The 23,515-nt window shown below is 34.0% G+C and overlaps 1 long non-coding RNA gene across 4 annotated transcripts in view; it reads left to right on the top strand.

Moving 5' to 3' along the window:
• Window positions 1-1,611: 1,611 nt before the first annotated feature.
• LOC140631910 (uncharacterized) overlaps window positions 1,612-23,515 on the top strand; it is a 70,682-nt gene continuing 48,778 nt past the window's right edge. For all 4 annotated transcript variants that reach the window (XR_012029459.1, XR_012029460.1, XR_012029458.1 and 1 more), the window contains exons 1-3: window positions 1,612-1,745; window positions 16,300-16,357; window positions 21,405-21,443. This is a non-coding gene — a long non-coding RNA (uncharacterized lncRNA). The remainder of the gene's footprint in view (window positions 1,746-16,299; window positions 16,358-21,404; window positions 21,444-23,515) is intronic.

Raw genomic sequence — 23,515 nt, 5'->3', positions numbered from 1 at the left:
CATAAAATGCACGATCCCAAGAGAATGAAATGAAAACCTATGGACTTTAGGCAGGTAATTATGATTTGTGAATGTAGTTTCATCAGTCATAACCAAGATACCACTCTGATGAATGGTGTTGATAAGGGGACAGGCTACCTATGTGTGGGGACAGGGTAGATGGGCAGTATTTATATTTTCCTCTCAATTTTTCTGTGAACCTAAAATTGTTCTAAAAATAAAGCCAATAAAAAAGATCATTAAAGGATCTAGTAACCAAGTGAGTATGTTTTGGATAGTGATTTTAGCTCATCAACATAAAAGTTTTATGGTAACCATGGAAAATTGAATACACATTGAACATTAGGTAATATTAAGGGATTGTGATTTATTTTGTCTTGTATTATGTTTCAAAGTCTTGGTTTATTATACATACAACATATTTACAGAAAAAAACAATAAATGTTACAGTTTTTTTTAAAGCTTCAAAGGAAATATTATGTGATAAATATAACAAGAAGGGCAGATATTGGAATTTGATGATGTATAACATTTAATTGAGGTGAATTTTCTATATATTTATATTCTAAATTTTTATCATACATTGTTAAACTAAAAATAAGTAAATATAATTTAAATACTTGTAAAGTAGACAACTGAATATCCTTTGTAATTATTGATCTACTTAAGTTATTAGAGGAGTTTCTGTGCATTCAAGATATAGAAGGAGATTGTATTGGCAGAGAGAAAGTGATGCTGGTTATAGTTGCCTAATAATTTTAATATCCCATTGTCATTCACGTTTGTAAGAAATTCTTTCCATTTCATATTTAACTCTTATTCTAAGGAGGCAAGAGATTTTTATTTTTATTTAGCTCGGTTCCTATAAACTTAAAGCCACTGTAATATAACAAAGTAATAGAGTATGTTTCTTTTATAAGGTTTATATTTAAGAGAGAGAGAAAACATTAATTTAATATGGCTTATTGATAAAATATTTTAATCCCTAAAGATATTGTAGTCATAAGTGATAATTTTCTTCTTCATAATGAGTAATAGAAGTTGAAAAAACACAAGGAACAATGACTTTTGGCCCATAATTCCAGGAAATCTACCTGTAACTTGGACTATTATTGATTCCAAATAAAAGCAAAACCTTGTCTAATACAGTATGAAAAATTTTGTTTAAATCAATAATAAACAATTCTTCAGTTACCACTGCTAAATAAAAGAAACATTCTTTCAAAATCAAACAAGATTATTGGGTTTATTTATCTTCCATAAAATAGTTTCTATTTTCTGGTTGAATCTTTCTGGAAACATCTAACATTATACACTTCATAAATCTGTTGTCCTAAAGAGTAACCATGGATCTATTTAAACCCTTTATACTTATCTTTCACGCTTGTTATATTACCTAACACTATTTGGTTTTACCCTGGTTTCATAAGTATGAGGAAAAATTCGTACTTCAAATGTAAACAGACAAGTCATTAAATAAACACATTAACTACATTCCATATTAAATTTGTATCTAATTAGAAAATTGCTACCATCTAAATGAGATCATCTTGGGGCACCTAGGTGTCTCAGTTGGTTAAGTGTCTGCCTTCTGCTGAAGTCATAATCCTAGAATTCTGGGATTGCCCCAGCATGGGGTGCCCCACTCAGCAGGTAGTCTGCTTCTTGCTCTCCCTCTGCCTCTCCCCACTGCTCATGCTACCTCTCCTTCTCTAACTCAAATAAAGAAATAAAATCTCTAAAAAGTAAGTAAGTAAATAAATAAATAAATAAATAAATAAATAAATAAATAATAAGATCATCCTTTATACAGCTTCCTTTTTCCAAGAAAAGCCAGTAAGAATAGTTATTGAATATAAATATTCCTGCATTAACATTGTCATTTCCCTGAGCCCTACACCTCAGTATTCATTTGCTTAATTTCTCCTCTTGGATGTACTCACATTCAATCCAGAGTTGTGCTCCCCTATTAACCTGCTTTTCTTCCTATAGCTCTTATTTCTCTGAATGTACCATAATGCTTCCAAATGCCTAAACAAAAAAGTAAGTAGCCAATCTGAATCATTCTTCTCTCTTATTCCCCATTCAAAATCAATGCCTCAGTCAGGTTAATTCAACTCCTTGATCTTTTTTGTATTCTATTTCACTTTACTGGTTTAATTATGGCATTTGTCATTTCATGCTTATATCCCTGGCAAAATGTGGTGTCTCACTGCCAAGTCATCATGCAGTCATCAAGCTTTCATTGAAAAAATATTTATTAAATAAAAATTATATGCCAGTCATTAGGTCTAGGTGTTGGAATACACTAGTTAAAAAAAATAGATGAAAATTCTTGCTATAATGAACTTTACATTCTGTGGCAATGTCCTGTGTGTCCACAATTGTGCTGCCAAAATATTTACAATTGCAGATTTAACAGTCATTCTTCTTCATTGTAAATCATAGGCTCCTCATTTTCTAAGGAAAAAAAAGCAAATTCTTTACCTGACAAACCCTTTATACCATTTCTTATGTTTTCTCTTTGCCTCATGCTGTATATTTCAACCTTCTGGGATCATGTGTATTATTTAGTAGTGCATGTTTTGTTTATTCCAGTCACCATGTTGTTTTTTTTTTTTTTCCTGTGGAAAGCCTAACAGTTGTTTATGGAAGACATAATAATATTTGCCAAATATTATCCATGCCTTGATTCCTGGAATAACAAAAGGGACCTAGCAGATATAGTGAAGGTAGGAATAGGGAGATTATCTTGAATTGTCCAGATGAGTCCATCTAATCACAGAGCCTCAAAATACACAAGTATAGAAGAGAAAAATCATAATAAAATGCATTTGACCCACTGTTGTTGGCAGTGATAGGCTAAATACTGATCCTCTGAATATGACTTCCTGATCCCCAGAACCTACAAATATGTTACTTAAATGGTAAAAAGGATTTTGCAGTTGTGATTACATTAATCATCTGGAGATGGAGAGAATGTCCTGGCTTATCCAGGTGGGCCCAAACTAATCTCAAGGGTTCTTGTAAGAGGGAGGCAGAAGGATTGAAGTGACAAAAAGTTGTGACCAGACATTGGAGTGATGTGTTTTAAAGATGAAAGAAGGAGATATAAGCCAAGGAATACAAGAAGCCTCTAGAAGCTGACAAAGGCAAGGAAGTAGATTCTCCCATGAAGCCCCTAGGGAAAAAAGAATACAGCTCTGCCAAAACTTTCATTTTAAAAACTAAATCCGTACTGTTTTAAGCCATGAGTTTATGGTAATGGATTATTGTATCAATAAGAAATGAATAACTGACTTTGAAGATGGAAGAAAATATCTATGAAACAAATAGGCTCTAGAAGCTGGGAACAACCCTTATTAACAGTCAGTAAGAAGAGGGGGATTTTGGTCCTTCATCTATAAGAGACGGAATTCTGCTAAAGTCCCGGATAAGAAGGAAATTCATTTTCCCCAGAGACAAAGGAATACAGCGCTGCAGCCTCCTTTATTTAACCCAATAAGGCCCATACCATACTTCTGACCTTTTGACCTTCAAAACTGAAAGACAGTAATTTTGTGTAGTTTTAGGCGAATAATATGCTATTAATCTGCCTCCTACCCCACCCCACACACATACACACACAACTCTTTTCTAGGTAAATTTCTATTCACTCCTTAGGACTCAGCCATATATCTCAAACTTTAAGATTTTCCCTGTGATCTCTCACCCTCCAATCTAGATTATAGCCTGCTTATATTCTTCAATAACAATCTGTGAAAATAGATCTAATACAGCACTCCATTTACAGAATTTCAAATTATTCTTTGTCCTTTTCATTATATTTTAAATCTTCTGGGAACAGAGGCAATGTGTTTTACTGCTGTTTGAAACATTTCTAGCACAGCAATCATCCATTTGCATCAAATAAAAAATAAATGCATGTATAGAATAATCAACTTGTTTCTTCTGACACAGTTTTCCAAATCATCTTCTAGTAAGTTTGATCTAAATATAGGTGTTTAAAAAATGCTTAGTCCTACTGTAAGCTATGGTAATTTTATTAGCTTACATTATTGGTCAACTTCAACAATTGCTCCCTATTTACATTATATCAACTTAAATATACTTGCTAGGCTTTCAAGTTTATCCATAATTGTTGTCTAGCCTCATTATGCAAATGTAGTCTTCACAATTTTTGACATTTTCTCTAATCTTATCTTTATGTATATACTCATATTTTCCCTTGGAAAAAATAGTTTGTTGATACCTCTCTTGTCAACATTTTTAATCCCTTTTGTTGTAATTTATAACAAAGTATTAAGTAATAAGTAACATACCTGTACTTTATTTTTAATTTCAAATGCTTTAATTTTGTCATCTCCATCAAAGTGTAAGCATTGATTAACTTCTATAATACCATTGATAGTTTGATTTGAATGAGTTTTATTTTCAGTCTTATTAAATAAGCAAATGAAAAGTCCACAATCATTTCCTATGTCTAATACAATAATGAACTCAAAATTCTTGATTAGTACTACACAGAGCTTTGTTTGGAAAAATATTTTTGTTGCAATTTCAAGGTTAAAGAAATTTTTGCATGAATTACATCAGTGTGTACCATGTGTAACAAGTACATTTTTCAGTTTTAGAAATAATTTTGAAAATTTATAATCAAATTAATTCAACACTGAAAGAACTAGACATTAGGCATGGATAGAAGCTTCTTTTACAAAATAGTAAGATTATGATTACTTAAATACATTTTGGAAGCATATATTTCCAATTGCCACAGGAACAATTATTTTAAGTGATTTTGTAACTTTAAGGATATCCCATGTACTAGATACATTTCAAATGCCCTCCTTCCAAACCCCTGACATTTGGTATATATGCTTTTAACCCCCTACTACATTATATCAATGTTAGTTTGCAAGAACAATAGAATACAGTGAAAGTGATGGTATATCCCCTCCACAATTCGATTATAAAAGAAATTATGAATATTCCATCCTGATCTTTCTTGTTTTTCTCTCTAGCAGAAGCCATGAGTATTAATTTCCTAATGCAGCTGTAAAAAATTACCACAAACTTAGTGGCTTAAAGTTTTTTTCTTCTTCTTCTCTCAAATAAATGAATAAATCTTTCTTAAGAAAAGAAAAGATGATGAGCAGCCTGGGTGGCTCAGCGGTTTAGCGCCTGCCTTTGGCCCAGGGCCTGATCCTGGACACCCGGAATTGAGTCCCTTGTCAGGCTCCCTGCGTGGAGCCTGCTTCTCCCTCTGCCTACGTCTATGGCTCTCTCTCTCTCTCTCTCTCTCTCTGTCTCTCATGAATAAATAAATAAAATCTTAAAAAAAAGGCAAAGATGCAAAGTTAATTTGAAACAAATTATTATTTATTATAAATGAAAAATCTAAATAATGAAACAGGGAAAGTCAGTGCTTTTTCATTAAGCATAAAGTTGCATTTTTTAGTTCATTGCAGGGAAAAATGCAATGAATAAAGTTATAAAAAATAATTACACAACAACAATGTAAATAAAATAATAGTTGAACTTGGTTATTTCATATTTTTTATGAGATAATTTTTCACATTTCCCACTGATACTGCCAGGTAGCAGCTAGCAGCTCCCTATGTCGTACAGTTTCCAACAATGGCAATGGCACAATTGGTTGTTAAACCAAATGGCCAGCAAGGGCAACAGTATCAAATAGCTATCCCTGATTGGGCATACCTCACTGACTACTCTCTATTGAAAGAAAAGTGTTAAATTACCTTGGAATTGTGTTTACATGGATTAGAAATTTATTTATTTTTATTTTATTTTATTTTTATTTTTTTATTTTTATTTATTTATGATAGTCACAGAGAGAGAGAGAGAGAGAGGCAGAGACACAGGCAGAGGGAGAAGCAAGCTCCATGCACCGGGAGCCCAACGTGGGATTCGATCCCGGGTCTCCAGGATCGTGCCCTGGGCCAAAGGCAGGCGCTAAACCGCCGTGCCACCCAGGGATCCCTGGATTAGAAATTTAAATAGAAAGTCCACCAAACTATCTTGGTTTATTTAAATAATCTTAATAATAATAATTAAAATAATAATAATTAAAAATAATATCTGATTAAACAATTTTGATAAAATCTTTTTTCCTCAACACATTTATTACTTGAACTGTTAAATAGCTAAATTTCTTTCTTTTGATCCAATTGAGAACATTTTGACATATACATTTTTGTCCTTTGTAACAAATAATTTGTTCTCAACAGATCTGCCTTTCAGAGCTTACATAATCTTTGATGAAATATTAGAAGTTTTGTAATTGGACAAATCTAGATTTAAAGTTCAGTTTCTATTACTTTCTGGCTTTGGTTCCTGGCAACATTTACTATTAAAAACTTACCTTTCTTATCAGTAAAAATATGTAATGCAATCTTATTTATGTCATGAATTATTATGATAAAGTAAAATATCGTTTACAATACACTTGGCAAAGTGCTAATAACAACACCTTTTTATACTGTCATGTGAAATGTTGCACTGGTTAGGTAATTGGAGCAATAGACATTAACTAGGACTCTGCAAACAGTTTACTGGTCATCTTATACATAAAGGAATACAACTTGAGCAACTGCCAGTTGTATTGTAAAAAGGGAAATTGTGGTAACAAGAAACAAGAACGACACCTTTAAAACACACCTGTAGATAGACATCAGGAACTGGAGTGGGGAGCTAGAAGGATTCCGAGGCACCTAAAGTTGTGGCATCCTTCTTGCTTTATATTTTACATCTGCATCATTTTTTTTCTTTGAAGATATGCTTTTTCTTTTTTCAAACTACATCATAGAAATTAGACATTCCAATGTTCCAGAGATTGTAATATTGAAGTTTTAGTTGTGCACATAGATTTACTGGTTGCTTTTCAGTATTCCATATTCCTGGCAGAGTATTTCTGATAATCACGACTTGGTTTGTGTGCCCACCATTTCTCAGATGCCCATGTCAGGAGGCTGGGATCACACTTTGCATGTGTGATCATTGCGGGAGGATCCAGATGCAGTTTTAGGAAAGGTGATGCAGGCACGTAGATCTGAGGACCCAGAGGGGGTCCCACAAGTCCAGCCAAGAGGGTCCTTGGTTTCACACAAGATAGAAATCAAGCTTGAAACTGAGAAAGTGAAAACAGCTATTGAATAGTCTAAGTGACAGTTAGGAAATAGTGTTGCAGTATTGCAGGGTTCTTGTCTCAGGGAGTCCAAGAATGAATCTTGGGGACACAAAAAAGTAAAGTGATAGTTTATTTCAAGTGAAGTTTAGAACAGAATGAAAGCTCTTTAGAGTGAGAGACATTCTCTAATAGGTTGCCAAATGATGTAATTTTGGAACGTTGGTGAGGTCCCAAGCCTATGACCAAGAAAGAATTCTTGAGACATCTTTGGTGCAAAAAGGTGAGTTTATTGAAGCGCAGGGTCCTGGACCTGAAGGCAGAAAGAGCTGCACCGGGGTCATGAGGAGTGGCCCATTATATACCTTCAATTAGGAGGTTAGGGAAAGGGTAAGTCTCTAAGGAATTTGGAAGCAAAATTTCCAGGATCTTGAGGGGGCTAGTTATTGTTAGGAAAAGGTCATTTACTACTGTCTAATAAAACCTTAGTTGGAAAAAAACAAAAACAAAAAAACAAACAAAAAAATAAAATAAATAAATAAATAAATAAATAAATAAATAAATATATAAATAAATAAAACCTTAGTCGTGAGCCCCTTCAGATGTATATCAGTGGGTCATATGCTTGGGGGATAAGTGCCAACATGTATCTTGGGGGTAGAGATAAAGGAAGTTTCCATAGGAATTTTTATATTTTAAGATAGACTCACAGGATCCTCAGGGTATGGGAGTGAGGGAGGGATGGGCTAAGATTGCCTTTTGCCCTAAACAGAGTGTCAATATCCAGGCCTTTAAATCCCTAAAGGAATGTCACTCTGCCTGTTTCAATGACTTGTCAGTAGGCTGTAAGTAGTAAGGAAATTTAGTGATTTTTCTTCTTCCGTGTTTCCCACATCAATAGCAGACAATGTCTGGAAGACTTAGAAAGGAAAAGAGAATGAGTCTTGTCACTTGGAAAGGGGTTTAGGGTACATGTTCCCTCAGGAATCCAGGGTAGGTTCCAATCAAAAGCAAGTGTCAGGTGAACAATAGGTGTTATTCCATACATCACTGAAGGTCGGGGTATTGATGGTATTGTCAGCTGAGGTTTGTTCTAAGCTAATGTCCTGATATGGGTTTGGGATCTGTCTCTTCTTAAATGTTATTAGGTGTTCGGGACCTAAGATAAAACTCAGAGAATGACTAACTTTTGCTTCCCCCTTGAAGTGAGAACATAGCTTCTTTGGTTTATTCAGAGACAGAATATACAACACAAGTAAATAAGGCCTAACAGAAAAATGGCAGAGACCGAGCCTTTCTAAAATGGAGTCCCTTCAGCTTCCCTACATCAGAGGGATATTTAGTGGACCGGACCCACGCTGAAAATAGTGCTTCTTATAAATACATGCACATTTGGGGAATTTCAAAGCACAATGCATTAATCAAATAGATCTCTCAAAGTTTTATTCATTGTTTTTCAGAATTGAGTATATCATTAAAATGTTTATGAATTAAAAAGCTATTATCCTAAATTGAACCTTTAAACTCATGAAATGTGAGCCCTTACTAAAATAAAGATGATTACCACAGTCAGCATGGATTCAGAAAGAAAAGTTTTGCTACACTAATTTTGCTGTTTTCCTTGATAGAGTTTGTGAAGTTTTGGAACATAGGTGAGGTCTGGAGCCGACGATCAAGAAAGAATTATTGAGACATCTTTGGTGCAAAATGGTGGTTTTATTAAAGCACAGGGACTGGACCCGTGGGCAGGAAGAGCTGTTGCCCTGGGTCTGTGAGGCATGGCTGATTACACACCTGGGAGTTAGGAGGGGTTTGAAGATAGTGTATTCTCTAAGGAATTTTGGAAGCAAGGTTTCCAGGACCTTGAGGGGGCTAGCTATTGTTGGGAAAAGATCACTTATTACCATCTAATAAAACCTGAGTCATGAGACCCCTTCTGATGTATATCGGTGGGCCATGTGCTTGGAGGATGATTGTGAACATGTATCTTGGGGGTTTAGAGATAAAGAGAAATTTATAAAGTAATTTTTATATGTCAGGGTAGACTTAGAGGTTCCTGGGGGTCAGGCTAAGATTGCTTTTTGCCCTTAGCAAAGTATGAACATCGAGGCAGTTATGTCTGTGGTGGAATGTCACTCTCCCTGTTTCAAGGACTTGTCAATGTGTTCTGTCCTCACCTAGTCCTCTGTTACCCCATCAGAGTGAGTAAAATGACATTAGGCGTGATATTATAGACTGGATGTACATGTATATCTGATGACGTTTTGGAATATAGGTGAGGTCCAGAGCCGATAACCAAGTAAAAATTCTTGAAACATCTTTGGGCAAAATGGTGGTTTTATTAAAGCATGGGGACAGGACCCATGGGCAGGAAGAGCTGCTGCCCCGGGACTCTGAAGGGGTGGCTGATTATATAGCCTGTAGTTGGGGGAGGTAAGTAAAAGGGAGATTTCAAAAGGATTTTCATGTGCTAAGGAGGACCTACAAGATACTGGAGGCCTTGCCATTATCAAGTTAAAGATGGTTTTTCCCTCTAGGAAGGCATTAAACATTAAGACAATTGGAAGCCTCCTGAGGAATGTCACTTATATCCCACCCTGGGTGAGGGGTCCTTTGTGGGATATCAGTTTGTGCTTTGTCCTCTGCAAGCACTCTGCTCCCCATCATATCCATAGCTCTTGTTTTGTTTTCTTGTTATTTCTTTAACTGTCTGATGGAAATCTCTACTTGTAAAAATGATGAGTCTTTCTTTTTTCATCATTCACTCGTGAGTTATATTTAAAATTTAAATTTTACAGTTAAAAGTATGAAGAAAAATCAGTCTTTTTCTATTTTGGAATTTTTATGCCCAAGATTGCAAATCCGAGATACCACCAAGGAGCCGATACCAATGCAAACACACGAGAGTTTATTTACAAGCTAGAGCCTGGGTCCAAGTGTACCCGATGCAGTGGAGCAGGGACTTGGACCCCGAGACTAAGAGGCATAGCAGCTTTATAGGGGCCAGTGGCCCATGGGATACACAGAAAGTTGCACAGTCATGTCGGTCCACACGCAGGTGGCCGAGTGAATTACACCTTACCCTATAGTATCCATTTGAGCTGGCCCATTACTTTGGTCAGAATCCGTGCGCAGTTTTGGGGGGCACAAAGCAGGGTTACATTGTTATGAGCCGGTTTCCGATTAGGGTGTGCCCAGCAGCTTGACTAGGGTGGGGCAGCGCCTTAAGCAATAAGCAGGTTATGTGGGGGTCACACAGGAGGTGGCAGGTGCAGCACAAAATGGAGTTAGTCCTGCTCTGCTTGTCCAGGGGTAGGGGATTTTTGTTAAATTTCCTGAGTCCCACAGAATTAGCCTTGAAAGGACTTTGCAGGATTGAGAAAAAAAAAATAGTGGTATCTACTAAATGACCAATAATGAATGTAAATATTGTTGTTATGCCACAATCACAAGCAAAATATGCAACTTTTTGTTCATTAAAAATCCATTCATGCTAATATTCTTTCATTTTTTTTTCAAAAGCCAAGACAGAGACTGAAAAAGAAAGAGAAGGACTGGTTTTTCCTCCTTAATTTATCAATACTTTTATCACCTTCTTTCAGTTTCTTTATTTCTCTTCTATAAAATTTTTATGGAAATTAGCTTTTTTTTAGAGAGGACATTTGTCCACCAATAGTTCATATCAAGAATTTCACTTAACTCTGGGTTGAATAATGATAGACAGCAAAGCTCTCTTCCCTAAAAGTGTTCCTCTACCAGGTGTGGTAAATGTGTGACTAATGATTACTGCTTCCTGCTGTGTCTTGCTTAGTTTGGTAATTAGCTCCCTCAGCTGCTCTCATTGTAAATGAAGGGGTCCTAGTGAGTCATTTAAAGAGGCTGAATGAATGGATAATCCATCATGTAGTCTTTTTGAAAAAGCCCATTTATAGGGGAAGGCACACTAGGTGGTAAGTAAGGTTCAGCAGGAGAACTTGTCAAAACATAATCTAGTTTTGTTTGCATTGGATATTTTCAAAGTCAAACCTCAGAGTCTGTTATTTGGAGTTTTAATGTCCTTCCTTGTTCCACCTTAAGACTGATAACATTAGAGGAGGAAAGCATGGAGATTAAAATATACATGTGCCAAACTTCTGAATATGTCCTTAGTTATAACAGATATTTGGCAAAGAAGAAACTGTGAGTATGTCTTGCAATCTGAGCAATATGTTAGAAATAATAACTGAATTTGCAAACCTGCTTTAAAAGACAGAGGGTTATACCTGTGTCTATGAGAAAACTATCAATTCATTTAGTGTATTGTTTGAAGCCTTGGCTTGTTTTATTTGTTTTTAACTATTTATGGTATGCTTTGTTGTTTCTGAATTTTGTGCAAATGCTGCAAATTTTCTCAGTGGAATTGGGGATGGAAGATAATGCACATCACAGCAAAAAATGTGCTGACCATCTTAAACAGATGAAGAAGACTCTGTGAAAGACTATTTTAATAGGAATGAAAGGCCAGGACTAAGTCTGAACTTAAAGCAGGGTGGTGGTAGTGATGTAGTTTTAGAGGTGAGGTTGGGTAAAGTGAGGTCTGGAGCTAAAGACCTAGACCCAATTCTTGATATGCCTTTGGTGCAAAATGGTGGCTTTATTAAAGCAAGGGGACAGAACTCTTGGGCAGAGAAAACTGGTGCATCGGGGTTGTGAGAGTGGTTGATTATATACATAGGAATTGGAGGTAGGAAAAAAAGAGGTTTCAAAAGAACTTTCATATGCTAAAGAGGACCTACAAGATACCTGAGGCCTGGCCATCATCAAGTTAGGGTTATTTTCCCTATAGTAAAGCATTAACATTAAGACAATTGGCAGCTTTCTGGAGGAATGTCACACATATCCCACCCAGGATTGTGTGTGGGGCCCGGTGGGTGGGGTGGGGGTGGGGTTGCAAGGTGTCAACTTGTGCTTTGTCCTCAGCTTGCCTTCTGCTCCCTCATCAGTAGGCTTTAAAGCTTGGCATAAGCTGGTAGGAAAGTACTGTAGGATAGAAATCCATCTGAATTTGCTAATTGGCTTTAAGATAGGTGGTAATTTTACAACTTGGAGCAAAGCATTCATCAAACCAAGGCTTTCTACTCTCTCTCAGAAACCAGGAGATGGAGTGCTATCTCCTCTCAGGATGACATTCCTAGGTTGTGAAACTGGCTAGAAGCTTTAAAAAAAATTGTGTGGACATCTCAAAGAAGCAGAGAAAAGAATTGTAAATTTTCTAAAGTAAATGTTCTAAGAAAAGGGAGATTAGAGCCTAGTGTCAGGAGGAAGACTGTCTAAGTTGTAGTAAAGTTCTGGGGAAATTAAGTTTCATAGTCATGGCCTAGGGAAGGGTATACTAGGGACTTCATCTTTATTTTCAACTTTTAGTTAAAAATGTAAATATAGAAAATATGAGAATATTTTAAGATTTATGAAGGCTTTGAGATATTGAATATATTATTTACCTACGGTGATTATGATATTAACTATTCCATATGTCTGCAATATTACAAAATTTAACATCATTTCTTCATAAACTTAAAGTGACTAACCCGATTTTGATAAATATTTTATACTTATAAATGAGCTATGTATAAATTTATATTATATAATTGATTTGGTCATGTAATATCTGGGGAAATTCATTTGGCTATTTGACCTTTGGAAATGTTGATTATTAAAGGCAGTTATTATGTGTTAAGTACTTTCTGTGGTCAGCTTCTACAGTAAGAGTTTATTAGCACGGTCTCACCAAATCATTATAACAATAAGTATTATTCCAGATTTACAGATAAGAAAGAAATGAAAGCTTGTCCAAGGATACAGAGGTAACACAAAGAATTATCTCACTCACCTTTGGCTCTTTTGACTGCACACTACTCTGGCTCCAGACTCCATCTTCACTCTTGTAACAACTGATTTCTCCAGTGAGATCTTAAACCTATATCTCAACCCAGTCTATGACAAAACACATGTAAATTCTATGCAATTAAATCATTGCCATGCTTCTTAAGATTCTGAATGCATTATCTATCACAAAGAATAATCTGATGGTTATCTTTTAAAAAGAATTAAATTCTACCTTTTCTTAACCAACAAAAAAAGCCTCAGTGCATACTATAAGAAAAATTAAGTACAAATTGAAAATGACACTTGAATCTTACTGCTTTATTAAGGTAGGGCAGTAGGACCCAATGTTATCTAATGTACATGGAAACTCTAAATCTTAAATTCAAAACACGCTAACATTTGGAAGATTTCAGAAAGACATGCAAAATGGTAGGACAATTAGCATATGATCCAGACAACCTAACCTTCTTACATTAATGCTGTGGACATTGTCCAGGTAAGACTCACAGCTGCTGTCGATACTATTTTCTCTTACGGATATAGCATCAACAATTATGTTTAAAACTATTTTCAGAGCCAAGTATTCTTTCTGTGAACCCTCCACATGCCCCCCCAAAAAAAGAAAGAAAGAAAAAAGGAAAGAAGGAAAGAAAGAAAAAGAAAGAAAGAAAGAAGAAAGAAAGAAAGAAAGAAAGAAGAAAGAAAGAAAGAAAGAAAGAAAGAAAGAAAGAAAGAAAGAAAAAGAAAGAAAGAAAGAAAGAAAGAAAGAAAGAAAGAAAGAAAGAAAGAAAGAAAGAAAGAAAGAAAGAAAGAAAGAAAGAAGAAAGAAAGAAGGAAAGGGCTTTGTTCTCAATTGGATGAATGGCAAATATTTGTTCTCTTGTTTGCTAATAAAGATAAGTGAAAAGGTGTGTGAGTAAAAGCACTTAGTAACTTCTTAGTGATCAGTAGGTATTGTGAAGTGAGTTGTTTGATGTAACTATCAATATTCAGCAATGTAACTCTTTTAAAGGTACTAATGACTGAATGAAGATGAAAAGCAGTTTTATGCTGGCATGTGTACCTATGAACAGATCTATTGCATAATTCTGAAATGAAAAGGCGGATAGTAGTAGGTTGTGTGCATGCTGGAGAAGGCATTACATAAAGATATGGTTTGTGAAATAGAAGTAAAATTTGTCTAATAAGCAATTAGAAATTTGGATTCTATATCCGGCTTAGCTACCTAATTCTAGCTTTCAGGTTTTCAGTGTCTTCATTCAGAAGGCCGTCACACGTAGGGATTAAGAACATTTCAGTGGTCCTGAATCTTAGTACCTGGTCTGCCATTTACCTTTAAGTCTAATTAGCTGTGTCTTTTGAATAGTAAAACAGTAGTCATTTTCTTGTAGGATGGCTTTGAGAATTAAATGAGATATGTGTTTAGAGTACCAGGTACAGTATCTCATACACTGCTGTCAATAAATATTAGCTGTTGCTCTTTGGAATAGAGATAACAGTCTTTGTTCCATTACCCATTATTATTTTGTAAAGATTTAAGGGTGAAATGGATTTAAGTTTAGTTTGTAATGTTAGGGGAATGTTACAACGCACATTTTAAAAATCATCATTCTTATTAAATCCTCTATTTATTCAAAAGTCCAATATAGCAAAAATTATTCAGCTTTGTATGGGGCAGATAGAGTACTTCCCTTATGCAGTTTCTCATGATTTATGTCAGAATGGAATGTATACCAAGTTGGAATTTAAAAATGCACTTGCGTATAATGACTATCATAATTAGCCCAGTTTCAGAAATAAAAATCTGTTTCTGTTGGCAATACTCTGGTCAATTTAGTTCTTCTAATTAAATGATATTTTCTCTCTCACTGTTTATTGAAGTGATCGTTTGTAGATCAGCAGTAACAACTTTAAGTAGGACACTTAACTGGGATATTTAGCTATCTTTTTGATACCCCCTTGAGTTTAAATAGCTAATATACCTCATCTGGAGACACAGATTCTTTTCAGTGGGACTAAGTTGTGCTTTCACTACTAGTTTCATATGAAATATTGATAAGGAGACTAGATGAAGGAAGAAAAGAAAATGAAAACAGTAAAAACCTATTGTTTTCTTGTAGATATGATGATATTCAGAATGACTTGGCTTGATGACTAATGGAGTACCTATGAAAATGAATTTAGACTTGATTCCAAAAGTAATGCTAAGCCACTAAAAGATTTTCTCAGAAGAGCAACACGATCTGTGAACTTTACCTTTAATAGTCAAGTGCCTACCTACACAGTTGCCATGAATGAAGAAAGGCACAAATATGATACTTGATCTTCCATTTTTGTAAGAAACAATATACTACCATTGAAATAAACCTTTATCTTTGTTTTGGTGTCACTTAAAGTGAGTGAATCAACTTCATTTCTAGTTTCCTTATCTCCAGAATATCTTAATTAGGATTAAGTAATTTAATTAAGTATTAAGAAAGAAAGCCATTTGCAAAGACTTAGTAGAATTATTTAAAAATAATCTGTCATGAAAAAGATATTTCACTTCATTTCACTGATAAAAATGAGTAGATTTGTTGAGAACATTCAATGTATTTGTATGTTCATTGATAAAACTAATGAAATTAAGACAATATGTCAAGGCATTATAATTTTCAGTGCTATAAACATTTCTTACTTTATATACTAGGGCAGTTTTGCCATATCCTTAGATATGCCCATTCTCCTTTTCCACTTGTACAATTATTATGTGTAAAATATGATCCTATGAACACAAACTTGTCCCTAGGCCAAGCATCTGATGGAGAGAAATACTAAAAAGGAGAAAAGGAATTTACAATACATTTAGGCTCATCTTTCAGGGATGACTACAATTTGTACACCCAGTATTCTAGAAAACAGTATTTCCCATCACTAAAAGTTATCTTTTTTTGCAGAGTATCATATAAACAGCATCCTACAAGATATAGCTTTTGCAATCTGTCTCCTTTTTACTTGCAAAATACAGTTAGGATTTATCTATGTTGCTACATGACTCAATAGTTTATACCCTTTTTAATGCTGCATAATATTCCATTTATTGAATATAGCAAAAGATGTATGTGTTGTTCCCACCTTTGGACATTTATAGTAAAATTTCCACAAATGTGCACATACAGGTTCTTGTGTGAACATAAGTCTTCACTTTTCTTTGGTAAACAGGTAGGCATGGGATTGCTGGGTCATTGGGTAACATATATTTAACTTTATAAAAATGTCAAAAAGTAACTACCATTTCTCTTTTTCACCAGATTGTATGAAAGTCTGGAAACTCAACACCTACACAATCAGTTAGTATTGTCAGAATAGGTATGTAGTAGCATCTTGTTTTAATTTGCAATTTTCTAATGACTACTGCTGTTGAGCATATTCTTGCATGCTTATTTGCCATTATTTGGTGAGGTATCTGTTAAGACATTTTGCTGAACTTTGTATTTTTTTCTGATTTCTTACTGAGTATTGAGTTTGAAAGTTCCTCATTCTATATTTGTTATCATAAGTGCAATTTGCAAATATAATTTCTCTGAGTTCACGGTCTGTCTTTTCATTTTCTTAATAGTGTCGCATATCAGAAGTACTTGATTTTTCATTTTTAATGAATATCTCAAGTCTTTAGTGAACATGGTAGCATAGACATTTTTCCTGTTTATTTCTAGAAATTGTATAGTTACATTTTACATTTAGGTTTATATTCCATTCTGAGTTAACGTCTGAATAATTTGCAAGATATAGGTGAGTTTTCTTATATTTTTGTGTTTACACTCAACAGTTCTAGCACAATTTGTTAAAATAGTTACCTGTTCCTTAGTTAATTGGCTTTGATCTTAATTACAATTCAGTTGACTGTGTTTGTGTGCCTGTTTCCAAGCTCTGTGTTCCATTCCATTCTGCTGTGTGTCTATACTATAACCAATACCAAGTTATTTTTATTACTATAACATTAAAATTATTTGTTTGCTTCTATTATATTGATTTCTGTCCTTCATCATTGCATTCTTTATGTTTGCTTTTGATTTAATCTGTCCATCTTTTTTATAGTTTCTTAATATAGAAAGTATAGTCACAGTAAAAATAAATGCTATAAATTTTGTAATTTAAAAAAGAGAAATATATTGGTTTAAAAAATAACAAGGTCCAGATTTTCATGGAGAAATAAAAATGGTTTTATTGTTGCATATGTACAAAATAGAATTTCATAGATGGACAAAACATATTGAATTGTGGCTACATATATTAACAGGAAATTCTTTTAAAAATATGTGAAATAAAGCAAATTAAAATACTGGTATAAATGGGAGAGCTAGCAATCAGGAAACTGATGTGCGGTTGTTTGGAAGATCATCAATCCCTATAGAGAGCTGTTGATAAAAGGCAGAAGCTGCCACAGCAGTGTTTGAGTTAAGATCCACAAATTTGCAGCCTCTTTCTACCTTTGATTATTAGCCATGAAGTCAACCATCTAGACAAAGAACAGCATTAGAGAAAGATGATAATAGGTGGGTACTGTAAAGTTGGGAGGGGATTTTATTTTTTAATGAATGAAAGCATGAGAGAGAAATAGAACTGGCTTCTTGTATAATAATGTAATAATGACTATTATAAGACAACTTCATTCTTTTCAAAATGTTGGCATGTTACATTATGTCATTTTAGTTTCAAAGAATGTGCCGGGGTGGAACATTTCAGGCTGGTAGTGTTACATAAGTTTTTTTAACAATGTCATTTGATCTGTTTCCTCATTTAGGTATTTACAAAACTGTGACTAAAACTCCGGTCCAATTAACTTGTGGTGTTGTGAATTTATTTCACTTTATTGTGAAATTCAAAATTTCTCAACCTAAATCTGTCAAAATCTGACAAAGTTGCATGTCAACATTTGCCTTTTAAATATGCAGCACAGAGTATTTGGATTTTTAATTAGCAAAGTGTTGCTTGAAAAACAAACAAAAGTTTATCCAAGAAATTTTGAAAAGCTCTTACTCAATCTACTATTTGGCATTACTCCTAAAAGATTAAAATTTAACTGTTAGTGATCACATTTTCTCTGGATTATTTATCCCTTTAATTCCCACCATATGTTGTTTGTTGCTATTACCTATTTCTTCTAGTTCTTTCTGAGAAGCCGAATGGCAAACTCTAAACACAGATGTCCAGAAAATGACATGTGTGGGCATTCAGCATTCTCATTTTAGATGATACTTAAGTTTTGTTTTTTGTCACTAAAAGTGTTCACATGAAATAACCTCATTATTCCAGGGGACACTGATTCATCAGATTTTTAATAACCATCATGCTTCTTTGTATCTCACACTCTTCGTCAATAACTGAGGTTACTATTTTTATAAAAATGGCATATGCATATATTTGTCATCAAGTAGGACCAAAAAAGTAAATAAAAAACAAAAGAAAAAAGTCACTAAAAATCTCATAACATCACAGAATATTTTTTCAAGACATACAGAGATATACAGAGATAGATGGACAGATGAATGGATGAACAGATGGAAGATGGATGAATGGATGAAATTAAGAGCTCCCTCCACTTTCACCTCCAGAAGATCTCATTTAGTTCTGTGGCTTTAAATAGCATTAACTTCCTACCAACTCCAAAATGTATATATTTCAGTAAAAGAAACCATGTTTCCTGATTTCGACCACTTTACCATCAATGCCAGCAATAATGCTAAGTTTCTCTTAATGCTTCTCCTTGACTACTTCAGTAGGCTTCTGGTCTCCCTGCTTTACCTCTTTCTTTCATGGGATTTCACCAGAGTAGTGAGAATTGCCCATTAAAATAAAAATCAGACCTTCTTATTCCCTCACTCAAAACCATAATAGGGCTTCCTGTCACCTTTACAATAAAACGCAACTCAGTGTGGCATATGTGGTCCTGCCTGTGTCCCTGAGCTGAGAGTATCTTCAAACAATTCCCCTTTGGCCCACTCAGATTCATTCATACTGAGACGTTAGGTCATTTCTTCTCAGGGCCTTGGCACTTGCTCTTTTCTCCACCAAGAATGTTCTTCCCTGGTGTTTTTTTATGCATTGCTCCTGTATTTTATTAGATTTTTGCTAAAATATGACTACAGAGAGGAATTACCTGAGCATCCTAAAATAGCCAGCTCCATGTCTTATCTCTTACCCCACTGTCTTTCTCTTCCTAGCATTTATATTTACTGAGAATTATATCGTATGATTATTTGGGTAATGTCATTGAATGTGTTCCCTGTAGAATGCAAACTCTATAGGGACAGGGAATAAGGTAATTTTACCGGCAACAACAGAGTGGCACCTAGTGAGCATAAAATAAATATTCATCAAATGTTAGGAATTTAAAGATTGATTAAATCAAAATCTGCTCTGTGTTATTTTTCAAATAAAAATATTGAACTGAATCCTTATTTAACCAAGTATAAATAAATTAATATTGAAAAAATGGTTAAAATAAAGCTTTAATTCTTTGTCAAAGGAGATGCTAATTTTGAGATTCCTCTGCAGTTTAGAAAATGTAAAGGTTTTAATCATTTTTGAAAAAAATTCTATCACTGTCTCAAGTAATATCTACTGATATCAAAATGAAATATGATGGGATCACTACTCTCATTTTTATTTCCAATTCTTGTTCTTCCTATCAATGACATTTGGGTTAAATATTACTTTTACAAAATTATTTTTTGTAAAAAATTACATTTTCCCCTGATGCATGATGGTTACAGACGTTTAGGCTTTGTTTATATATGAATAGATTTATCTTTTAAATCATGGTTTCTCTTTTTTGAACAGCTCATTGTCATTTTTATTAGATTGTTGGGTTCTATTTGTCTAGCTTTTTGCAGCTTTTTTTTTATGAATGTCATAATTATGTTCTAAGTTAGAGTATACTTAAACATGTTTGCATACTTGAAAGTCAACTGTGTAGAAAAATATTAAATTTTATTTTAATTGTGCCAGAATTTTCTACACTCACTCAACCATCCTGGTTTGTATTTCTATATAGAACTATGAAGACTATTTAATGTTTCACCTTTTATTATACTTTATTGTCTCTGTATTGACATTACAAATACTTGCCAATATTTGGTTCTCCTGATCTTCTGGGAACACAGATGACTATACTTCCCAACTTGATTGCTGAAAAGGAAGACCATATGAGTAGTTCTAACCAATGGGATATGGGAGAAGGTGATAAACAAAACTTGGCAAAATTATGAAAAAGAGTTAATTGACATATGCTACTATGACAAGGAGCCACCATGTTCTAATTGGTAAAGCTAATGGATTGTGATTCAGAGCCCACTGTCAATCTACAGTTTGAACCACATGAAACTGTTTTTACTTGACCATTTTTATCCAGAAAATGGCAATCAATCTCATATATTTCAATGAACATGTAGCCTGGATTACAAACAAAGCTTTGTTAGACTATGGCATTAAAATTTAGGGTTAATTTGTTATCAAAGTTATCTCACTGGTATAAATCCTGTATGTGCTTACTTGCTTGCTCTCTCTCTCTCTCTCTCTCCATAAATATCAATAGTTGATAGATGATAGATAGATAGATAGATAGATAGATAGATAGATAGATTTTTTTTTTAATAAGACATGCCCTTTGAATTTTCAGGATCAAGTTTCTTTTTCAGGAAACTTATCTTTTATCTTTTATTTAATTCTTCAACATGCTTTCTTTTCCATTTGAACTGTATTCTTTTGGAATTTCATATTTTTAGGGGCATTTCTTTTCTCTATATTATATAACAATCATTTTGTCTCAGGCTCTCTGAGTGTCTCAGTGGATTGAGTGTCTGCCTTTGGCTCAGGTCATGATCCCAGAGTCCTAGAACAGAGACTCTTGTCTAGCTCCCTGCACAGTGGGGAGTCTGATCTCCCTGTCTCCCTTTGTCCCTCCCCCTGCTTGTACTTTCTCTCTTGCTCACTCTCTCAGATAAATAAAATCTTTTTTAAAAGAATCCATCATTTTCTCTCAATTTTATGTTATTTTAAAATTTTATTTACTATGATTTATTCAGATTTATCCATTATAGCAACATTTTTACAATTATTGTTTTTGTCTGTTTAATTTTCAATTGATTTTTATTTCTTTTATTTTCTATTTTTGCTTCTTATTTCTGAAAATATCTGCTCTTTACATTGTTCTACTATATATTTTTCTGTTGAGTTTTTTCATGTTTTTTTCTCTCTTTCTTTTAAAAGAAATATCACGTCTGTAATCCCATTGTAAGAATGGTGGATGTTCTATCTAATACCATTGTGTTTCCATGAGTAATGCCTTTTATGGTATATGGTGTTTTATAGCAGTGTGTTAACATTTCTTAAAATTCTGATTCTTATCTTTAAGGTGGACCCAAGAGTGCCTGAAGAGAAGTGGAGTGGAGAGGTAAGCAAGGGTAGTAGTAGAGAGATTAGGAATTGGTGCAGGCAATAGTGTCAATTCAGTGTCATTGTTTTGAGCAACCTCTAACAAAATGTTTATTTTTCTTTATCTTGAGTTGTGTCTACACTGGCTTTGAGGTAAATCAAATCACCCTGTAAGTCACAGTGTTTCTGTGTTTGTATCTTCAGCTCATTGTTTTCTCTGCCTCCTTTTTTGCGGTCACATTTGACAAATTCTAAAACTAGGTACTAGTTTGTATATAATAAACACTGGTTGTTCACATACTTTCTCTAAAATCTCTACTTTGTGGGTCCTTAATGTCAAACTACATCTCTACAGGATATTTCCTATCATCAGCCCCACATCCATTCTTAGCTAACACTAATGTGAACTCAGTAAAAAAAAAAAAATATTTGGTTCCAATCTATTACTGGTAAAAGTGTTGTTTAATTCAGGATTCAACATTATTTTCAAATTGGGATGGGCTTTTTATCACAGCATGACAATAATTAGAATTAGGAAGAAAGAGTTAACTTACAGATATGGAACAAAGTGATAGATTTTGATAAAATTTTCAAATGCCAAATGGTATTTTGAGAAGTAGATAAGATGTAGTGACCACTGCTCAAATTAGGGAATTGCTGGAAGTAAGTGGAACAGACTTAAATTTTAAAAAAATTGTTTATGATGCAATATTGGAAAGTAAAGCAGACTCTAAGTAAGACTACTATGATAAAGTAAAACGATTGTATAGATTGTTAGAAGAATTCCAATGTGCAAAATGAAAGAAAAATAGGCCTTAGACATAATATAGCAGGCACTGACAATGATTAGGACAGAAAGGTCTGAACAAAATCATAAAAATAAACAATAAAAAAGTGTAAGGAATTGGGAAAATTAAGGTATTTTCCTATTATGTTATTATTTCCTATTATGTTGTTTATTTTCACACTATGGTTACATGTGAATAAAATAAACCTTGATAAAATTAAAGGGCATCTCAATCTTCCCCTTTTAAAAATACCTGACTGCATAGTATCAAGAATCCAGATTTGTAAAAACACAAACTCTTTTCCTTCTGCACCATTCATGTTAGAGGTAGAAACTGCCAAGATATACCAACTAGGCTGACATTCCTGAATTCTGGAAATGGTGTACTATGAGATTTAGTACTGTCCTCCAAGTGGCACAACCAAAAAGTAATAGATTACAAAGCAAGATGAAATCTTAGGTTTTGAGTCGACTGATGAATAACGGTGTGATTTAGAAGTAATTAAAGAGGTCTTGTGGTGAAAGCCTAAACATTTGCCCTAAAAGCTTATAGATCATATAGACCACACACTTTCCTAAGATACTTTAAGATAAAGAACAGGCAAGGAGGAGAAGAAAGGGAAGGTGAGGTAAGAAGAGAAAGAAGAACAAATGAGAGGGAGCAAGTTCTTGTTTTGTTTTGTTTTGTTTTTTGTTTTTTTTTTGTTTTTGTTTTTGTTTTTGTTTTTGTTTAGCTCTTGGGATAATGTACGAGCTGAAAGGGATTCTCACATAATCATTCTGGCGGACTTGTGGCAGAATGCAACTTTTTCTTCAATTCACCAATTTACAATGTACTATTCCAGTATTTTCAGTCTTGACATCACCTAGATTAGAGTTATTGAGGTTGTTTTTACATAGTGTAGATTAACCCACATTCCACAAAATTCCCAGGTGATAATTATGCACAGGTAGATCAGATAAAGAAAGATTAAGTGAGAAACTGCAAAAATAGTATAGAATATACATGGCATGATTAATCAAGTGTGTATTTTAATGATATATACACTTTTAAGAATTGGTTGACCATGAGGATGAAATAATTGTTGAAGTTGGATATTCCCCACCAAGTAAAGTAAATTAAGTTCATAGAAAACATACAACAAACAAAAAATATTATCATGTTGATATGTATGGCAAAAGTGAGTTTGCTATTTTTAAATCTATGCTGTAGAACTCAGCCAAATTAATGTATTTACAATTATGTAATTCTAGCAAGTTTAGCTACCAAATTCTAAACAAGTCTCTGTGAGAAAACAACATTG

The sequence above is a fragment of the Canis lupus genome, chromosome 4 (assembly GCF_048164855.1).
Source record: "Canis lupus baileyi chromosome 4, mCanLup2.hap1, whole genome shotgun sequence".
Taxonomy (NCBI): domain Eukaryota; kingdom Metazoa; phylum Chordata; class Mammalia; order Carnivora; family Canidae; genus Canis; species Canis lupus.
This window is presented reverse-complemented; position numbering and strand designations above follow the sequence as displayed.